This window comes from Molossus molossus, unplaced genomic scaffold (genome assembly GCF_014108415.1).
Source record: "Molossus molossus isolate mMolMol1 unplaced genomic scaffold, mMolMol1.p scaffold_m16_p_11, whole genome shotgun sequence".
NCBI lineage: Eukaryota > Metazoa > Chordata > Mammalia > Chiroptera > Molossidae > Molossus > Molossus molossus.
The window spans coordinates 25285031-25306196 of NW_023425346.1; the positions used below are offsets into that span (position 1 = coordinate 25285031).

Below are 21166 nucleotides of genomic sequence, written 5' to 3' on the forward strand. Positions count from 1 at the left end.
GAGGACTGACATGGCCTTTTATCCTAAGTGTACTATTTTCTATTAATAGAGCTTCTGAACCTTTTTTTTTTTTTAAAGCAAGATAATGTCTGTCTCAAAGAATTGTTATGATGAAAACATTAAATAGCATCTATAAACCAACTAGAGAGTGTCCAGTGCATATTAGTTTCTCCATAAATATTAATAACCTTTTCTCCTCTCCAATTAGGTTATTCATGAATAATATGTGAAATTTCTTTCTCTTCTATCACAGCAAAACAAAATACACACTAAAATGTCTATACAATCTTCCTCTTTCAGGATAATTTGTTTCTGAAAACCTAGGGGCAATAACTGGAATTTAAAGACATAATTCTTATTGAGCTTAATGGTATATAATTACTTTAATAGTTTAAAACACATGTGATATACTTAATGCTCATGTGACTAAAATGTATAACAAAATAAAACAACAAAAAAACAGTGAAGAAAAAGCAATCAATGAAAACAATGCAAGTGATATACCAAGTCATCACTATTATAAACTAGATAACCAATAGTATTGATAAGAAAATGTAAATGTTAATACAATAAATACATATACCAGGATTTCTTTCCTTTCTCTACGCTTAGTTGTTTAGAAGACTGGGAAATCCAAATTGGTTCTCTACATGCTAATACTTTGTTAAAACAAAATAGATGTATTAAGTTCCACTGTTCATTAAGTTGGGCTTATCTTGGAATTTGACAATATCGTTATCAAACAAATCTCTTTTGCATAGCATGTCTTTCTCTCCTTATGGAAAATCAAAAATATAATTTCTCTTAAGATGTACATTCTTATTCAAACACTGATAATCCTTGTCCTAATTTTTGTTCAAATGTGTCCACAATATCCGAAAGAACAGTGTGCATCTAACCCTTTCCACAGAACCGAAAGCTCTTTTCGAAGGGCCTTAGAAGCAAGAATAAAAGTGTTACATGTAAAAAAAAAAAAAAAGTTTTTGATATATTTTTAACTCAATTCAGTGTCTCAGACACAATCTGATAATTATTGATGGTGTTATGAAACTTAGTTATGAAATCTATAATTATGCTCATTGTTGATAGGGTAACAATGCATTGGCTTCTAGGTAGATGTAGTTGAAGGCTCCCCTCACTTTTTAAAGGAGAGTATATCAAGGCCTAGAAAACATAATGCAGACCACAGAGCTAGACCTAGAACTGAAACTCTGACTATGTCCAGTTCATTTCAATGTCTCAGTCACCAGACGAACTGAACGGGGCACAGAGCACCATACTGAAATTCACCATCATGTGAAAAACTAACATACATTTACAAAGAGTGTTTGAGCTCCTCCCTAGCAATGGGTTAAAGGTAATGAGAACATCCTGCATTTGATATGTAGGCTCCCTTTGTGGGTTGCAGTTTCTTCATCTGAAATTAAGCTTCTAGGTGTATTGCAAGATAATGAAAGTGGGACAGGAGCACTGTGCTTGCCGTAGAGGGTGCATAGTGTGGGCTAGTTCTCTCTCCGCAAAAAGGAAATGAAACCTCAGTGAACAAAAGGGATTTTATATTTTTAAGTGCGATTTAAAATATGTAAATAATAATCAAGATGTTATTCCAACAATGATGTGGTTATTTTTCTGGAAGGGGAAAGAAATGTCATTGTTTTGTGCCATTTTGGAAGCTAAGTGGAGGCACAAGACAAAGACAACAGGCCCATGTGAAACAACCTGCAGCTTTAGTCAGCTCAGAAGAAGGCTGCAGGATGGGCAGCCACCTAGGCACAGCGGCCGTATGGAAACATTCACTGACATGTTATTTCAAGTTATGATTTTGAAGCTGGGTAGATTCTAAAAAACTTGGACAATCTCATTACCCAATAACTATATATTTTATACCAGTTGCTTAATTTTATAAGTGGGATGCACTTGTCATATTGGGTAATGAACAAAAAGTATCGTGAAAATGGAAAGTTCAGTTCTCCAAACCTCCTTTTGTTTGTTGTTTTGGTTTTGTTTTGTTATTTTTTGTTTTGTTTTGTTTTTAAGATGACAATTCTGGTTGGAAACCTATCAAAGACAAATTGCATTCTTTTTTTTTATTTTCTTAATACTGTTCAAACTGCTGAACCCAAGTCACATTCCCTAATGACCTCTGGCCATCATTAGAAATCCCAGTTATTGTACATGATGTCCTTAGGGATTATGAGAGTTTTGGAGGTCTGTTTACCCTTATTAAACAGCTCAGTTCCTGTGCTTTTTGAGTTTCTGTGTGGGTTTTTATAATAGATTTTCTGTCAACTCCCTTGTTGTCGCTGTTCACAGCTCTCCTTGTGCGGTCCTCACAGCTCCACCCCCCTTTTCTAGTCTCTGCTCCCTAATAGGCAGTGGGTTTGGCACCCAGATAACTAAGCTTATTAAAAATGTCGGTAAAATAAGATTTTGTAGCATCTACGAGAACAATCATAGGAGAAAAATGCATTTGCTTTGTCGCATGGACTTTGTGGTCACAATTTTGAGAGTGCAATTTTGATTATGTATATTTTATCATTTAAATCTTGCTTCTCGGCTCTGTTAAGAAAGGTTGGCCGCTATATCGCTGCATCCTGAGAGGTGGAGTGCTACTCTTTTAAGTTAAGTAGACAGACTGCTGCATCTATATCAGGTATGTTATGCAGACAAGTTAGGTCATGTCTGGAAATGTCGGGGTGCACATCTGGAGAAAGGCAAAAATAGTTACTGAAAGTTAAGCAGCATTATTAAAATAAATAGCATTCTTTGAAATTTAATTTAAAAAGTCACAAAATTGCACAAGTTATTAAACTTGAAAAATAGTGCCATACTTTGTTATTCCTACTTCATCTAAAAGTCTGGTTTGGAATGGAGTGGCTTATTTTAGCAGCTTTTCGCTGCACCCTATCCTGTTTGCAAATGTAGAAAAAGCATGGTTCTTTCAGCTGGTTCCATCCAGCAGGAAAGTGTCTCACCACTTCACAGCTAAAACAAACAATTATCGGTGATGGCCTCATTATAAATTGCTTTCCAGGGGCATAATGTTTTCTTTTTCTTTTTTTTAAAAAAGAGACTTAGATATATGATGCAGATGACCTAAATTGTATTTGCCCCACATAGGGGAATTTAAAGCTCTGTCTGAATTACCATCCTTTACAGTGGTTCTCAACCTGTGGGTCATGATCCCTTTGGGGGTCAAACGACACTTTTACAGGGGTCGCCTAAGACATAACAGTAGCAAAATTACAGTTATGAAGTAGCAACAAAAATAATGTATGGCTGGGGTCACCACAACATGAGGAACTGTATTAAAGGGTCGCGGCATTGGGAAGGTTGAGAACCACTGTACCTTCGTATATTCCTTTGTGACACAGAGGCTGAATTTTAAAAACTTTTGTACAGCAAAAGCAATTTATACATATAAAAATACTCAGAGTGCCCTAGGGGTTGTTCATGTTGCAGAGAGGCAGAAGACGGGTTTGATTTTAAGTTTCAGCTCCAAACATTTATGGCCTAAATGAAGATGTCATTCTGAATTAAGCCTCAAACATTTTTTTATAAGCCAGCAAAGGTATCATTTCTAAGACGAACTATAAAAGAGGGAAGCCAGGCTCCAGCCACTTGCACTCATCAGAGAATTGCTTCTCCCTAAAGAGAACAGATTTCAACTGCCGACGCCTGCCTCCTTCTAATTCGGGCACTCGTGTTTCTCTTCCATGAATCCCCTAACAATTTCAATCAGAGGAGATATTTTATTTTTCCCTCCTGCTGCTACTAGATATGTCTGGCTGTTGATGTAAAATCTTTGCCACATGGCAGGGACTGCTCAGGGCTGCATTTCTCCAACCCCTCCGTCAAGGACACCAGCTGAGTGTTATGGGAGTCCCACTCAGTGTCCCTACACCCCTTGTCTCCCTATTCACACCGTGTCTGAACACAAACACATCCTTTAAAAAAGCCTTTGACACTTCTCCTTTCTTTACCTACCTGGCTGTTTGTGAAGCCTGAGCCGACAGTAGATACCCTGCAGCTCGTCTCCTCTCCACCTCTGCCCTCCCCCCCCCCCCCCCCCTGCATGTTACAATTTGGTGGTGGTTCTTCTAAACCAAGCAGACAGAGGATTCACCTGCGGCAGTGCCAAGAGCAGGGACTTTAGCCTCTCCTGGTGCCCTTCGCTCCCGTTTGCACCCCTCTCTCATGCTCCCTAGTCGCTCCTAATCTCTATAGAGCCTCATGCATTTGCTGCACCCCTAAAAGCAGCCTTTCACCCCGGCTTCTCTTGTGAGGAAAGATGGAAGAGCTAAAATACTACCTTCAATCAAAAATCAGCGTTTAGCTCTCATTCCTTCAGGCTTGTGATATGAGCCAAGTACTGGCCATGAAATAGAAAATCATCATAAATAATTATGTATTAAAGGGAAAAAATTATTTTTGAGTCCCAACTCCCAGGTAATACAGATGCGCTCCAAACGGGGTAATCGGAAACCTAGTATTTTAGTGAGGTTTTGATTAGGAAGAACATTTTAAGGTCATTGTCAGGCTATTGCAGAGAGGTGTGTGTGTGTGTGTGTGTGTGTGTGTGTGTTTGTGAGTGGGGTAGTTGATATGAGGCAATTAGGCAGAGACACCTAAATGCAGTTCTCAATTCATACAGCATAAATGTCTGGTGTGAATAATCAAGCCCATAAAAAAATATTGACTATGCAGTTTAGATTGCCCTTTTTTTTTGTAATTTTTCCATAACAGTATTTGGCAGATAATAACCATCTGTTGTTTAGCTAGTTTTATACCAGTGCTAGCATTGATGACAGGGGAAAAAAATGTTTAAAAATAAATACAAAGTCCAGGTTCTTTAAGTAACACAACTTTTCAGCGCTTATTAAGACATACAAAAATTCTCACTTTCAAATTGTCTGACCTGAAATTCCAACCTAAATGACAATTCAGTCACAACTCCCTCTTGAAAGATTTCTCTGATGCCCTGGGGTGACCTCAGTCTCACACCCCATCCGCTCCCCACCACACTGCACACAATAACTGGTCATTCACTTGTTTTATCCTTATCCATTTATGGGGCTTTCTTGCTTTTTTTTTTTTTTTTCGTAAGCTTCCTGAGGATAGTAGTTCTATTTAATTCCTCTTAAAGCTCTGCCAGATTTTATATATATATATATATATATATATATATATATATATTACATTGTATATGTATGTATGTGTTTATTATGTGTATACTCAATACTGCGCTTTAGGACTTCCATTATATAAATCGTGGAGGGAAAACATTAAAAATAAAGTAACATACTATACCTTTAATACTGCTTAATGGAATCCCTTTCTTCCTCCCATGCAGGCCCACATTTGAGAATCTAAATCATGTTTTACACATATCCTTAGAAACTGTTTGTTTGTTTTTAAATATATTGTTATTGATTTTTAGACAGAGAAGAAGGGAAAAGGAGAGATAGAAACACTGATGAGAGAGAATATCGATTGGCACCTTCTGCCTGCCCCCACTGGGGACCGAGTCTGCAACCCAGGCATATGCCCTGACCAGGAATCGAACAGGCAAGCTCTTGGTGCATGGGTCGATGCTCAACCACTGAGCCACACCAGCTGGGCTAAAAACTGTTTTTTAAGCAGAAAGAATCTTTGGTGCTTTGAAGTATAGTTTAGTGCTCAAGAAAAATCTATTTAAATCCTTTATTTCTATAATTGGAGTGTTACTAGTATATATTAATGTTCCAAAGTCAGTTCAGGACAAGTTTTCTGGAGTTAGCTTGTGCCAAAATGTATGAGAGAAGAAGATCTGGTTGTTGTACAAACAATATTCTAGCGAACACACTGCATAACAAACCCAGATAACAATATTTCTGCAAATGGATGTTATTAGGGATTTCAGAGGGTGATGGAAATGTTACCTTCTAGGGACTCTGTGAAACCTTTAAGAGGCTGTACAAAGAGAAGAAGCGCAGATGAGACCCAGACTGGGGAAAGATAATCCGCCCTCAGTGTATTACCGCCAGGAGACTATTTCATTACATTATTCAGATGCTATGGATGGCTAAAGATATAGATACAGACGACACAGATACAGAGTGTTCCTGATAAGAAACATATTTATTCTTCCAGTATTTTTAAATTTATGTCTCAAATAAGGTATTCTGAATACTCTTTTCTTAAGAAACATATCTAGTTTTCTTAAACGTCGAAAGAGAAGAAACGGGTCACTTGGGATAGGGGATGGCGAATGAGATGAGGAGAGCAAACCTTAGCCATTCTACGGAACATCCTGGTTGGTAGATGAAAAACACTGAGGGAAACGTTGAGAATATGCACATTTTGGTAGATACATAACTGAAGTTTCTAGGGTGTCCCAAAGATTCCTGAAGTCTAGCAGTCACTTAAAACTCATCAGAAGAGGAATTGTAGTTTTCTCCTGAATCTGTGTGTAACCAACACAGAGATTTGTGATCAGACTAATCTGCATTATAGATGGCCGATTTCAAACATTCAATTACAAAGTGATATTTGGGAGGAAGGAGTGATTTTCAATTTATCATGATTGTCACTGATTGATTATACTGATCAGATAGCCAACCAAATCAATTCTTTTCTTTAAAAATGTAAATAAAATCTGCGTTATTTACATTTGATAGAAACCAAAAAAGAAAAGAAGTAAACATTTTAATTAATTTCTAGCGTGTTTATCATGTTGATATCATACAACCAGCACTCAATCTTAAACATGACAAAAAGAAATGTGTATCACCCTATTGTCAAGAATATGCCTAGCTTTGAACAGTTGTTTATGGAGTTACCAGGATTTTCATGAATTACTGACATCTGAGGGACAAAGGAAACTTCTTACCTTATAATAATGAACTATTTTCATTAAAGTTTATACTAATAAAAAACATTTAAATATTTTGGGTCCCCTTTTAATATAAGTATTATTAAAATACTAATTCTTGGAAGGTATAACAGTATAAGCAATTTATTTAAGCCAAACATTGCTTTTTTTAAGAAAAGCTAACAAAGAAACATATACTAACCTATTAATATGATTACATTTTACACACAATATGGAATTACAAATATTAATTTTAAAAAATAAAATTGGAAGACAAAATATTGGCATGCATTAGTATGATTAAATATTGCTTTTTGAAACTTTTCTTTTAGTTAACAGTACCTACTGAAAATATAGACATGTATTGACTGGGTCAGATTGTAAAATATATTTCTTACTGAAGGTCACAAGCAAAGTTTAAGAGCCACTTTAATTATATTACAATGTCACATATTTTCAAGATGCTGGTTTCTAGACTTGTTTACATGAAACGCTATACTGAGATGGAAAACAACCAAGTTGGCTTCATGTATTAGAAATTGCAGTGGTAGAGCATTTGACTGCAGAAATTGGTAAACAATAAGACAACATCCTATCAGCTTTTTAATTTGTGTTAACAACCTTTGGCAGTAAAGAGATACTATATTAAACACACACAAAAATGTGACAGACTTTTAAAATGTAGAATTTATTCTGTTACTCATGAACTATAATTCTTATGTAACATTTTGACAAACTAGGATACAAATTAGAAAAAGTTCTGCAGATAATATGACTCACATGTCTCCTCAATTTCTCTAAGCATCTGCTACTCAAGGGCCATATGGATAAACAGAAGTCCCAGGTGCCATTTGCCATCACAGCACTCGAAAAGCATCAACTTCATGGAAATATGTTATTTGAATGCCCTACATATGTTAGAAACCTTAGTTCATATCAAAAAAACATCTGATGTTGCAGGGTGAGCCTTAGAGGTACTTGAAGATTAAACTAGTCACTGAAAGTTAATCAAAATTTATCTGCCTTCATTTTGAAGATAGTATCAGTTGCAGTAATTCAGACTGTGTGACCTTAACTATGGAGAATCTATATTTATTAAGCTGGTGATCAGAAAAAAAAAAAACTGCATATACCATTATAAAATTTATGAGACTATAGAGACTATATTAATTATATTTTACGTGAACTCTTATTATTCCAATACTTCTAAATACATAACCACTAACAAGCATATGCAGAATAAGATGCATTATTTTCACAGATGAAAATAACTGTATTTTCCTGACTTCCCAAATCACAGAGAATGAAAATGTATATAGTAAACTATGCCTAAAATTATTAATCTTACCTAAGTTTATTTATTTATCTTTTAATCCTCCCCTGAGGACATTTTTCCATATTTTGTTCAGATAAAGTGGGAGGGAGGGGGGGAGAGAGAGAGAGAGAGAGACATCGACGTGAAAGGATCACATCAAGTGGCTGCCACCCGCATGACTCAACCAGGGCCAGGGACAAATTGCAACCAAGGTATGTGCCCTTTAGTGGGAACCAAACCTAGGTCTCTCTGGACCACAGACCAACGATCTAATCGCTGAGCCAAACTGGCCAGGGCTCATCTTACCTAAGTTTGATACTATTATCAGCTACTTCAATCCTTCTCCAGAGTATTTGTTAATACACTTAATTTTGCTAAGTAAAAAAATGCAAAAGTTGATTTTACTGAATAAATGACTATATCTTAAACAGAATACAAATTATTATTGTTGTTATTAAAAATAAAAAGTACTTTTAGTTAGAATAAGACTTAAGCAGGATCCTGAATTTAAGTTCTAAAAAAATACTTTATAAAAACATGAGAACTTATATCTTCATGATGTTAGAAAAAGTCCTCTCTTTTTATTTATTTTTAATTGAATTTGTAGGTTGACATTAGTGTAGTTTTTTTTGTTGTTGTTCTGAACTGAAAGACCCAAACAAAACCTATTTGATCAAACGTCGAAGGGTGAGATGATTTGGGATAGATGGATATATAGATGCTAGAATTCATAATGATCTTCTTTCCCTATCAGTAACATATAAAAATAATAATAATGATAATAATAGCACAATAATTCTTAAAGCACATTCAATTTAACCATAGATGAACTATTGATCTAAATTAATTGTGATGAGCTTAATTACATTCTATATTTTTAAAACTTGTTAATAAATTTTATCACTTAAAGAGGATTTAAGTCCACTGTAGGAATTTAACTTCTTTTCACTGAAGAAACAGCAGTGCAAGCGACATAAAACTAAATGTGTACCCTAAATGTTTAACCTAGATGCAGTAGACAAACATAAGAATGGTACGAATCATACCAAACAAGATGTTCATAATATGGCAAAGGAATGTGCCATATTCTACAAAAGGGATAAACATTTGGAACATTACTTAGTCCATGTTTTAAGTAAACCCCAGGTAAAAGGAAATAGTGTATCAAAAGAGTTATTATATGGCTATTACCAGATTAAATAGTTATCTATCCATATAATGTATGAAATTTAAATTAATCCAAAGTTATGCAAGTACAGATTTCTTCCCTCATTGTCAATGTCAAACATAGTGTCAGTAGTGGGTAACAATCCACACAATATTTCTTAGGTTTTTCCTCCACTTTGTTGTTTCTGATACCAGTTTCTCAGTTCCAACTCTCGTCATCTGCTTCCCGATACAGCACGATCTACTTTCATTTCAAATCTTCTCTTGTCTAGACTCCGGTGAGAACTCCGCTGACTGGTGCTTGCAACTGAACCACAGCTACGGCATTCTCCTCCCGATGGCCTCTCTGGTCCTGTGGCCTCTCTCGTTGGGTGTGCCTTCTCCCCCGGAGAGCTGTATGCTTTGCAAGCTATATGCTGCGCCCTGGCTGCATGTGCTTGTAAAAAAAAGTCCTTCGTTCGTCAAAATCAAATTTGTTCTTAAAATCTCAAATTCAGTTTCTTTTATGAAGATTCTTTCTGAACCTTCTATGATGATTTTAGCTTTTTCTCCTTCAAACCTCACAGCCCTTTGTCCTTCTCGTCAGGCACTTGTCACAGTATTTTAACACAGTGGAGATACATCATATAGTATTTAAATTATGAGCATTCAACGGAATGCATCAGGGCTACCAACAGAAATGGGATTTTATGGTTTTAATTAGTGTCTGATTTTGTGTTTTGCCTTATTTTGTTGTTTGTTGTAGGTATTAAAAGACTTTATACACCAGCCAACAACCTTCGGTGGGACTTACCCAAACAGACACCATTCTGTTCAGAATACAACAAGGTGCATTGGGTTTGCGGGAAGATAGAGCAATACATAACTCTGTACCCACAGGAATTCACGAGCAGTTTGTGAAATTTTAAAAGCTGGTTTTTACAACACATGATTTTCATATTAATCATGGACTTTGGAACCCAATTATTGAGTAAGAGTCTACTTATTTACAGTACCCCCCCCATCTGCAGGGGAGACATTACAGGACTCCCAGGGGATGCCTGGGACCACGGAGGTGCTGCACCCTAACAACTGCTTCAGCGCTATTGGAGTTGCAGCCGCAGCTTGTTCATGGGCAGATGCGGCCTCTCCAGTAATTTTTACGTTTTTTCAGTCTAAACTCTTTTTCTGAATCCTTGTAACCATTTCTTATTTGCTGTAAATGGCTTGGTGTCACTTATTTCAGAGGGTCCCTTGTTGAAGTCTTCCAATAGGCTTCCTATAGGCTCAATGCTTCTGACACAACACAGTCATTAATCAGAACACACTTGCTGTTCATGCCTCCCACCCCCAAAATGGAATGCTTTCTCCATCTTAACCAAGCACTTACCACAGGCTATGACCATCACCTTTGCATTTTGAGATGTTACAGCAAAACTAGAACACGCTTCTTTTGCCTTCTTCACCATTTCATCGATAGAAGAGTTGTTCTGGTCTTACCAACTTAGCATACAATTTTTTTTCCCTCCATCACTGAATTGAGAACATTGGCGTTTTGACTTAATTGGCACATCCAAACTGCTGGCACCAGTACTTTTGCACTTTGGGGCCATTACTAGGTACAATACAAGTTACTTGAACATAAGCACTGCAATACTGCAACAGTTGATCAGACAACGGAGATGGATACCAAGTGACAAATGGGTGGGAAGCATATGCAACCTGGAGACTCTGGACAAAGGCATGGTTTATCTTCCAGGCAGTATGGAGCAGGAAGGAATGAGATTTCATCTTGCTACTCAGAATGGCATGCGATTTAAAATTTATGAATTGTTTGTTTCTGAAATTTTCCATTTAATATTTTCAGACCATAGTTTGACCACGTGTAACTGAAACCATGGATAGGGGCGGAGGGCTGCTTTATTTTTTGTTTCATTACTTTAATGGGCAGTATAATCAGAAATGTGGACTCCATCACTGAATGCCACAGTCACTTTATTAGTACCTCACACATACATGTCGCTTAACACATTTTTGTTATTTGAATAAAAAATAGTAAAGTTGTCTAAACAGTTGTAAAATATCACATGGAAAACAAGCTATGTATTAATTCTAATTTTTAAAAAGAGTACAAGTGGACTACTTTAGGAATTAATTAAGAGCTTACAGGTCTTTGAAAGTATAAGTCATTTGAAGAGTTCTTCAGATCTTGCCTTACTTCACTTTCTAAACTGAAAACTCCTTAAGGACAGTAATGATAGAATGTATCTTGGTATCTGCTGAATTGCTTTAGTATGTCTTGTATTAATCTTGCAAAAAATAACTGAGCTCCATGTTATGCTTCCAGAAAAAAAAATCTCAGCAATCAAGACAAGGCAAATATAAAAAAAAAAAAAAAATTGCAGAAAATAATTAACTTACTGTGCCCTTAAAGATTGAAACAGTATAGTGGTCTAATGCAAGTGCAAACAGTGAGCTCAGTGTAAATGCGGTTGATTGAAATAAAGATGAAATGAAACAGTGTGTACATAGAGGGGTGTACAGAAGCCGGAAGACACTCAGAGACACCATACTTTTAAGCAGCAACAGTACCATGCAACCGAGAAGGTGAAGAGTAGTGGCCCATCCACAAGCGAAACTCAGCTAAATGATGGCTAATTCCACAACCTCAGACATGAAGGCCACACTAATAACAGCCCTTCCAATTGTGACACTCTCAAATACAAAGGGAAACCAACTCCACAGAAAGTCATTCTTTTTTTAAATCAATGCATCCCATTCCTCTCTAACTCTTCCTTCAAGGGCCCTAATTTGGGAAAGTCACTACTTCAGCTCAAGTCCAGAGAGCTGCATTTTGTCCTTCACACTCATCAACCCAAGCAGTCGTATCACTTTTGTTGGTAACCACTGTATCACTTCCAAATTGGCTTGGGATGTTGAAAAACAGCATTGGAAGTAATGTGCATAAGAAAAATATCCAATTTCTCTCTGGCATTTTTTATTTTCCTCTTCAGCATTTTGATTATCTATTTCATTTCAGATTATAGCTTATTTTGACTCTGAAAAGGACTTTCCTGTTGTTTACATTGAAAAGGCAGATTTCAGGAGGTTCAGATCCACAAGCTCCCTTTTAAGTAATAAAATATAACCCTGGCCCTCAGGAAGTTTTAAACGTGAACATTAATTTTTATTTCAATTGGACTATCATTTAAATATTAGAATAGGATAACTATGGCTGTAACTTGCAACTTGAACACTTGAACGGATGAAAGATTATTTAGCTTTTAATTTGAACTTCCTATTTTATGCTATGTACAATTTGACCCAGAGATAAATGTTACAAAAATATCAGCTATGTAAGGTGAGCTACATCATGGTACAATGACAGCTCATGTGTCATATTTAAAGAAACATTAGATTAGAAATTTAAGTTTTTTCTTGGTTTCTCAAAGAATATCATGGAGAAATTCTATTTGTAAAACAAAGTAAATCCTCTTGAAATTTGACTTCCTGATTTCCTTGTAACCCATATGCCTAGCAGTGTCCCCAGATGCTCTTTTCTATATAAACTCTCCCTAACTTTCTAGCCTGGAACACGAGTAATGGTATTTTCTACCTACTCACCCCATATTCATCTTTTAATCTATTCAGTATTGTTTCTCCGTAGCAGTCTTCTCATTCTGGTGTAAAGCAGTCTCCTCTTTCTAATATCTCTAGTTTTGTAAATCACCCAGTACTCTGATCAATATCACAAAAAAAGTGAAAGCTTTCAAGTGGTAGAAGAAAGGGTATAAATACTCAATGATCAACTGTTTTCACAACTCCACCCACTTCCCATTTAAGGGCTTTGGTTAAAGAAGTCTTCATTATACCTTGGAATCACCTAAAGAGTTTGTTTTTTTTAAAATACACTGCCCAACTACTTCCCCAGACCAATTAAATCTTTTCAGACAATTTAAAGAACCTTTAGAATATAAATGATTCTAATACAAAACCAAAGTTGCAAAACATCGGTTTAGAGATTTGTGTTCCACAAAGGAGGGCATCATATTTTTCTTCTACAGGGTTTGGTCATGGAGAAGTGGTGGTGGCAGTATTGGGAAAAGGAAAGGGGGGATGGTAAGGGGCGACTGTCGTGGGCATCTGTTGGCGTCAGGATTTAAAGCAGATTGGCAAACTGGAAGAATCTGTAATCTGAGTCTACTGCACATGATAGTCACCATTAGATTCGAGGTCAGGCCCTATGTCTCTGTCTGACATATCCTGAGCAGGAAAACATCAGTCAACTATATTACCTACAATAACACTTCATTCCAGGGTCTCTGCCTTAAAATAAGAAAGGCTTTTCATTCACTCGATTATTTTCTTAATGGATTCAAGGTGTAATGACATGTTCCTCTTGCAAACACAGAGCTGTCTGCACCCCTACTTGGTCCTAAAACTACTGAGACTGACAAAGCCAGGCATTCCATAGTCCCTCTTGTGCTCAAGGCGATTCAGTTGGCACAGCCTCCAAACAGAACCGTGTGTTACCTGTTGAAGTGCCCATCTATCCACATTAATTTGATGTGGTTGGACTTTAATCCAATACCTAGAGTTGAAAGCACACTTGTAGCTATACAGGTACCTTGAGTCTATCTCCCTGTTTAAATATGAGTTCTCTAATTTGGTGTTAATTTTATTTCTGAAGAACCTCAATGTTTCCCTCATTTTCTGACTCTAAATCAATTAGTTTCACAATAGTGAAGATTTAGTGAGGATTATGTTTAAAATAGACCTCAAAATTACTGTATTCATCTATCTATTTACCTACCTATTTACTTCTCTATATATCTCTCTTAATGACTCTATGTAAAATGGCTCTACCCATGTCAAATATGTCTACAAACTGTGTTAAACAGCTTCCCTGGAAGATTATTGTTGGAATCTCTCCATTCTCCAGGTACAATTACCATATAGTGATATAGTGTTGACTTACAAATTTGTATTCTACATATGAATGCAGGTGAATCATCTTGCCATCCTTAGGTTTCTAGGCCAGTAAAATAGGTTGCAGTACAAACAGGAGCTGGTTAATTTCAGACCACAAATAATCTCTAATTTTGAACTGTTGACCTTCACCTTGCTGTATGTGTCTGCCTTTCATACCATTTCTAGAATATTTTTATAGCAAGCGGTACCAAGGAACTTAAGATCCATTTTTTTCTGGGGTTCCACAAGGCACTTCACCAAATTTCTCAAGTTAGTAAAGGCCAATAGCCAGTGTCAGCAGTTCTAAAAAAGCAAAATGTAGGAGCAGCCAATTTCCCAGGGCATCCTCTATCACTGGAGCAGGGAAAAAGCCTTGAACAAGCCTAAACATAGCTGCAATGACCTCTATCATCCACAAAGGACTCCCATTGAAGAATGTCTCTGTCCATGGAGGCTGTTTCAAACATGTGTCCTGTTTTCAATTTCATAAGAGAGCCCATTTGGTCTCGAAGTGGTGTCTATGCTTCTCTCTGCAGTAGCATTCTAAGAAACCTAAAGAGTTTGTAGGGTAGATCTTTACCTTTTGCACTATGAGTCGAGTGAGATTATAACCATCATGTTTTGAAGCACTGACTTTCTCAAAGTACAGCTGAGTACTAAAATCTTAAGCCTGGATTCCAAAATATAATGCATGTACAATTAGTCAAGGATCTCATATTTCCATGTTGGTGAAGTCAAACAGGAAAAAATATTTACATAGTACAGACAGTAAGTCTTCACTTAACATTGTTAATAGGTTCTGTGACTTTAAGAAAAATGACATATAACAAAACCAATTTTACCATAGGCGATTTATGTAAACAAGAGTTAAGTTCCTACCGTATCTCAACAACTTTATGACAAAACAATGTTAAACAAAAAGATGTTATTCCAGAACCTGATATAAATTAACCAGTTTATAATTCTCTCAAAATTCTATAAGGGAAAATTCTATTCAAAATGTATTGCTAAATTCCTGAAACCTATTTCTTCCTGTTCTTACAGTAGCTCCTAAAATATGTATCTCTCACTTTATGCTCCCTAGAACCCTCTCTTCAAATAACTCATTTGTCCTCTCTACTAGTCCAGTTCGCCTTCACTTTCCTGGATTCATAGTTTCTTCTAGTACAGCCAATTTTGAAGAAAGAACAGGCAAGGTCTAAACCGATAAATGCTTTCACATTAACAATGTTTGCTTTTAAAAGGAAATTCTTGCATCCAATTTAGGTGAGAAGCACCAACAAGTTTAAGATGTCACATTAACAGATTACAGTGAGATTGACAGTCCTAAAACTAATTGGTTAAGATTAATATTTTACCTATTTTAGCATAGATTCAATAGTAAGTAAATATTTATTAAGAAGCTTCCATGTACCAAGTACTAAACATAGGTCATTGCATTGATTTTTAACATTATTTTGAAATGCATTGTTAAATTGGGATTCCTATTTGTCACACAAATTCCAGAAAAACAGTGAACCATTTCCCAAGCAAGGGACTGGAATAACCTAGGTTGAATGTTATGGCTTATCATTAGTTTGTAGTAAAGTTAAGCATCGTTGTATCACTTTTAGGTATTTTAAAGAAAGACCAGTACCTGACTGAAGCAATTTAATTAAGTGAATACAATCCAAGGTTCACTGTACGGTACCTTTCATTTCATAATAAAAGGCTATGTTACTAAACTTTTGAGAAAAAATTACAGTAGTCCCAAAAAGTTCAGTTGAGTATGTGTGTGTGTGTGTGTGTGTGTGTGTGTGTGTGAGAGAGAGAGAGAGAGAGAGAGAGAGAGAGAGAGAGAGAGAGATTTAAATACTCACTACTAATCTTTAAGTCAATTCTAGATTCTACAATAAAGGTGCCCCCTCTTATGCTTGATGAGTCAATTCATATTACCATAATTTCATTTGCCTGTATCTTACATCAGAAAATACACACAGAAGGAAATTTTTCTGTCTCAAAAACAATTGTAATGAACTCATTTAGAATTTATCTCATTTACATTTTCTGGGCTAGTATATTTAACAGCTAATACACCCATGTTACAATATCATAACTGACCAGTAAGTAATCCACTTGACTCAAAAGTTTATGATATTTAATACTTTTAAATAAAACCCAGTGAGTCAATATTTGACTGTATCTTTATTTTAAATCTGTAATTGTACACATCATATTCATTAAAAAAAGAAATCTTTCTATAGATCTAGTTCAAGTAAATTCCTTCTCCTCTCAAAACTCACCTAGAAGAGCAATCATAAATCATATTTTAGAGAAAGCTCTTTGAGGATAACTCTTCTAATGAATAATATTTTCTTTAGAATGAGGTCTAAACTTGAAGTTCTGACTAACGAATGTTAGATTCTAAGATCCAGTTTTGTGAGAAGGAGATGGCCTTAGGGCTTTGGCTGGGTTCCAGGGAAGGAATTGCATTGGGCCTTCCAAATTTTTCATAGAAATTTCTTATTTTTTTTTTCTTTTTATCCTCAACTGAGGCCTTTTTTTTCCCATTCTTTTTTTGTTCTGATAGAGCAGGAGTAGGAGAGAGAAACATCGACGTGAAAGGGACACATCGAGTGGCTGCTACCCACACGACAAACCAGGGCCAGGGACAAACTGCAACTGAAGTATGTGCCCTTAGCGGGAACTGAACCCGGGTCTCTCTGGATGCTCTAACCGCTGAGCCAAACCGGCCAGGGCTTTCATAGAAATTTCAAATGAATAGAGGTTTATTCCTTGTATGTTCATTAGAAAACGCTACTAAAAAGTGAAGAAAAAAAACTTATGTGTGAATATATGTATAGAGAAGATGACAGGTAGCTGGAAATTTTTGAAAAGGCCATTGACTGTCATATGAAAGAAGGTTTGCACTGTAGGAGACCTGGAAAAATCACTGCTTCTGAGCCTCAGTCTCCTGATCAGTCTAGGTGTTATTTCTCATCACCCCAAACTTCCCTATACCCGTTGTGCTCAAGAAAACTGAAGACAATTAATTTTTGACAAGAAAAATATTATGAGATGCTCTAAAAGAAATTATAGTGGGCCAGAGAGTAAGAGAAAGAGGCAGAACAGGTGACCAGTCTAATAATAGTTGTGGCCAACTGACAAAAGTTGGCTCATATTTCTGAATTTATGTTGAAGCTTTGAACCAACTTCCAGGAGTCCATTACCTCCTCTGGACACTACTGCATATATGTGAACTTACAGGAGTATTGCTTGTCACCAATCAAAAGTAGTAAATAATTCTTCCTTAGAGAATGAGCGCCTACCATAGACCTCCCCTTCCCCACCTCCCCCTTCCCCTTTATTTGTAGCCAATGTAGTTTCTTTCAAAACAATTTATATATCTCTCTCTAAACATAATTTATAAAAGCACCCATCAATTCTAGGATGCTGGACATACTTGTTTTTTCTACCTAGCCATACCGCTGGTGGTTTAAATTCCATGCCCCATTACCTGTTTCTTTTCTGGCTAGCATTTGGCTCAATAAATCTTAATTTCAAAAACATTTTCAGCTGTGATGGTTTTTGTTTGTTTGTTTAACAATATAAATGGCTAATATTAGATTTCCAAGGAAATGCCATTTTTTTAAAAAAGGGGATTTACTAGAGCAGCAAAAAATTTTATGATAAAATTATATCAATTATTATATAACATAGTTGATCAGGTAAGACACATAACATAATGGTTTCAAAACATCTGGCTGTTAGGCCAGTCAACTTCCTAATTTGGTCTGCTTGTGAGTCAAGCTCTGCATAAAGAGGACATGGTCTAGTCAAAAGAAAGTAAACGAGGATTTTTTTGAAAGGCATTACTATAAAGCACATTTAGATTTGCCATACCTATTTGTACAACTTGGAAGACAAAAGAAAACGATGCCCATAGGCCAAATCAAACAAATGGCCTTTTTTTTTTTATGACCCTTGAGATAAGAAGGATTTTATGTTTAAAGGGTGTAAAACAGAAGAAAGTTGAATACTAAATGGAGACAAATGTGGCCTACAAAGCCTAAAATATTTATTATGCAGCCCTTTTCAGAAAAAAAAAAATTGGTAAGGCTTAATTTAAGCTATTTAAAAAAGGCCCTATTTGAATGAATTCTTTATCGTTAATTTAGAGGAGAATTAGATAAGTCCTGTTTGAGCTTGCTGTTCATTCTCAGGTTTATGGGATCAATAAAGGCCTGACATCTCTTCAGCTAAATCAGGTAAGACCACCTGGAGCTCAAGCCTCGGGCCAGGTCCCTTTAAGCAGAGCAGCCCAGAGAAGCCTGGCTGGGTCTGGCAGCAGACACGGAGCCCCATTACATGATCCAGTGGGCTCTGCCACCATAAACACACAGGTAAAGGCTGAGCACATATTCGGCAGCTGTTGCTGCTAAATAGGAAAATACACTTTCCATATGCCAAGCAAGACGTAAGAAAGGTCACCTCAGCAGCAAGCTCAGAGGTGGTTTTTTGTTTGTTTGTTGAGCATCAAACAGGATATATATACTGTCTTGATATACCCATGTTCAATGTCAGAAGAGAGTGTATGTTTGTTCTCCTTTTTTTTTTTTTAAGTTGTTACATCATTTAGCTGCTTTGATTTTTATTACAATAATAAAGTTCAATTTCAGTGTGGCAAATGGAAAAGGAATAAAAAAATAAAAAGAGAAAAAGAAACATTGAGCCCAAATGAATAACCCTCAGCCTGATATTGCTTCATCAAAAGCCTCTGAAAGCCTCTTTGTACATGTTTGGAGCAATTTCTTTCTTTCATACACATCCAGGTTAGAGAGGGGTTCTTTCCACATTTCAGCTCTGTTGAGTCCATCATGGTGCTGTTCCACAGGGAACAAAATCGACCACATCGTTTCTATCCCCAAGAACTGTTCACCAGCATCAGGAAATGTAAATGACGATTATAAAGTTTCAACAAATACTGATACACACTGTACTGTTATTTATAAGAGTGGACACTGAAAACAATGTATATGATGAAACAGAGGAATTGGTTAATGTATGCAAGTAATAACATTTCTTTAAGTTGTCACACTAGTGTTTGCAAAGCTTTTACTGGTATGATAAAATATTTAAAACAAAAACATTAAACTGAAAACAAAGTTTAAAAATTATAGGTCAACTATGCAGTGAAGAAAAGTTCCCAAAATAGAGTAACAGAGATGTTATGGGCTGAATTATACCCCCACCCCAAATACATGTGTTGAAGTCTTTACCCCCAATAACACAGAATGTGACTGTTTTTGGATGTACGGTCTTTAAATAGGTGACTGAGTTAAAATAAGACCAATGTGGGGGCACCTAATTTAATGGTCCTGGTGTTCTCATAAGAGGAAAAAATTCGGACACACAGCGGTCTCTCAAATACGTGCTCACCCAGGGATCTCCACAGAGGAGAATCCATTGCAGACACAGGGAGAAGGTATCTGCAAGCCAAGGAGAGAGGCCACAAGACAAACCAAACCTGCCAACTCATCCATGTTGGATTTCTGGCCTCCAGAACCGTGAGAAGATAAACTTCTGTCCTTCAAGCCACCCAGTCTGTGGCATTTTGTTATGCCAGCTCTAGCAAACTAATACAAAGAACATGACAAAATATTGTTATTAATATATTTGGTTGGTCAAATCATGCCTGAGTTTTATGCCTTTATGCTTCCTCTCTTTAACCCATTGCTTTCTTTTATGCCTTGCCTTCCTCTCTGTTCTCTTTTCCCCTTCCTTTCTTGTGTTTTTCTACCAAAAAGTATTTTTTGAGCACTTACTGTGTGGCCAGCCTCATGAATAGTTAAGCATTAGGCTATTAGAGCAGGATTTTATTCTTATCTTTACAAAGTTTAATCTGGTAGATTTTAACTGTATATTATTTTTAAAAAGGTATGGAAAAATCTGTGTCAACATTTCCTAAAACACACACACACACACACATGCATACACACCTGTAGTAGGAGTTAATTATATAGAAACATATTGCTGATTATTCCTGCAATAACAAAAACATGGTCTGTGCCTTGCTGTTTCGATAGGGGAAGGGCAGGCATGTCGTAGAGGAACAGGACCACAGTTGTTTAATGATTATTCACCTTACTAACTATAGATATGAGGTTTCTTACAGACCACGGGAAACTGGAGAATGTGCTGCAAGAAGACAAACAGGGCAATAAACAGAGAAGATGCCTTAGAGCCCAGATGAGTATATTACTCAGAAGAGACAATACATTTTGAGAACCAACAAAGGACAAGACACACTTTGACTTGTTGCTGTGCCTGGACCCTGACCCCCCTCCAGGAGTTTGCTTGAGGAATGTTGACCTTTCTCCAGTCCTGGGAACAGGTGGAGCTGTTTTAACACCATAGAAAATTAACTACCTGCTATTGGATTTCAAGGTCCTGGAAGGAAACACAGGGACCAGGGACCCTGCAGCCCTTACTTGCCCTCCTGCCCCCATTTGCACACAGCCCCTTTCTTACCTATCTTTATATAACCAGCCGACCAATATGGAGTGTTAGGGGGAATTTACAGGATGACCTGCTGTTCTCTCCATACTTCTGGCATTATTGGAAAAAATGCTCATATATGATTTAACCCTGTCTCTGCTTTTTTGTTTTTTTTAATTTGTTTTTATTTTTTTATTGTCCATCCTCATCCGAGGATATTTTTCTATTTATCTTCAGACAGAGTGGGAGGGGGAGAGAGGAAGAAAAAGGGAGGGAGAAAGAAACACCGATGCAAGAGGGACACATCAACTGGTTGCCTCCTGCACAATCCTGACGAAGGCCAGGGATGAACCACAACCAAGGTACATGCCCTTGGAGGAATCGAACCTGCAACTCATTGGTTC

At 36.7% G+C, this 21166-nt stretch overlaps 1 protein-coding gene across 1 annotated transcript in view; it reads right to left on the reverse strand.

Moving 5' to 3' along the window:
• LRP1B (LDL receptor related protein 1B) overlaps positions 1-21166 on the reverse strand; it is a 1816022-nt gene that overhangs the window by 1265173 nt on the left and 529683 nt on the right. The gene's annotated exons all lie outside the window — the stretch shown is intronic.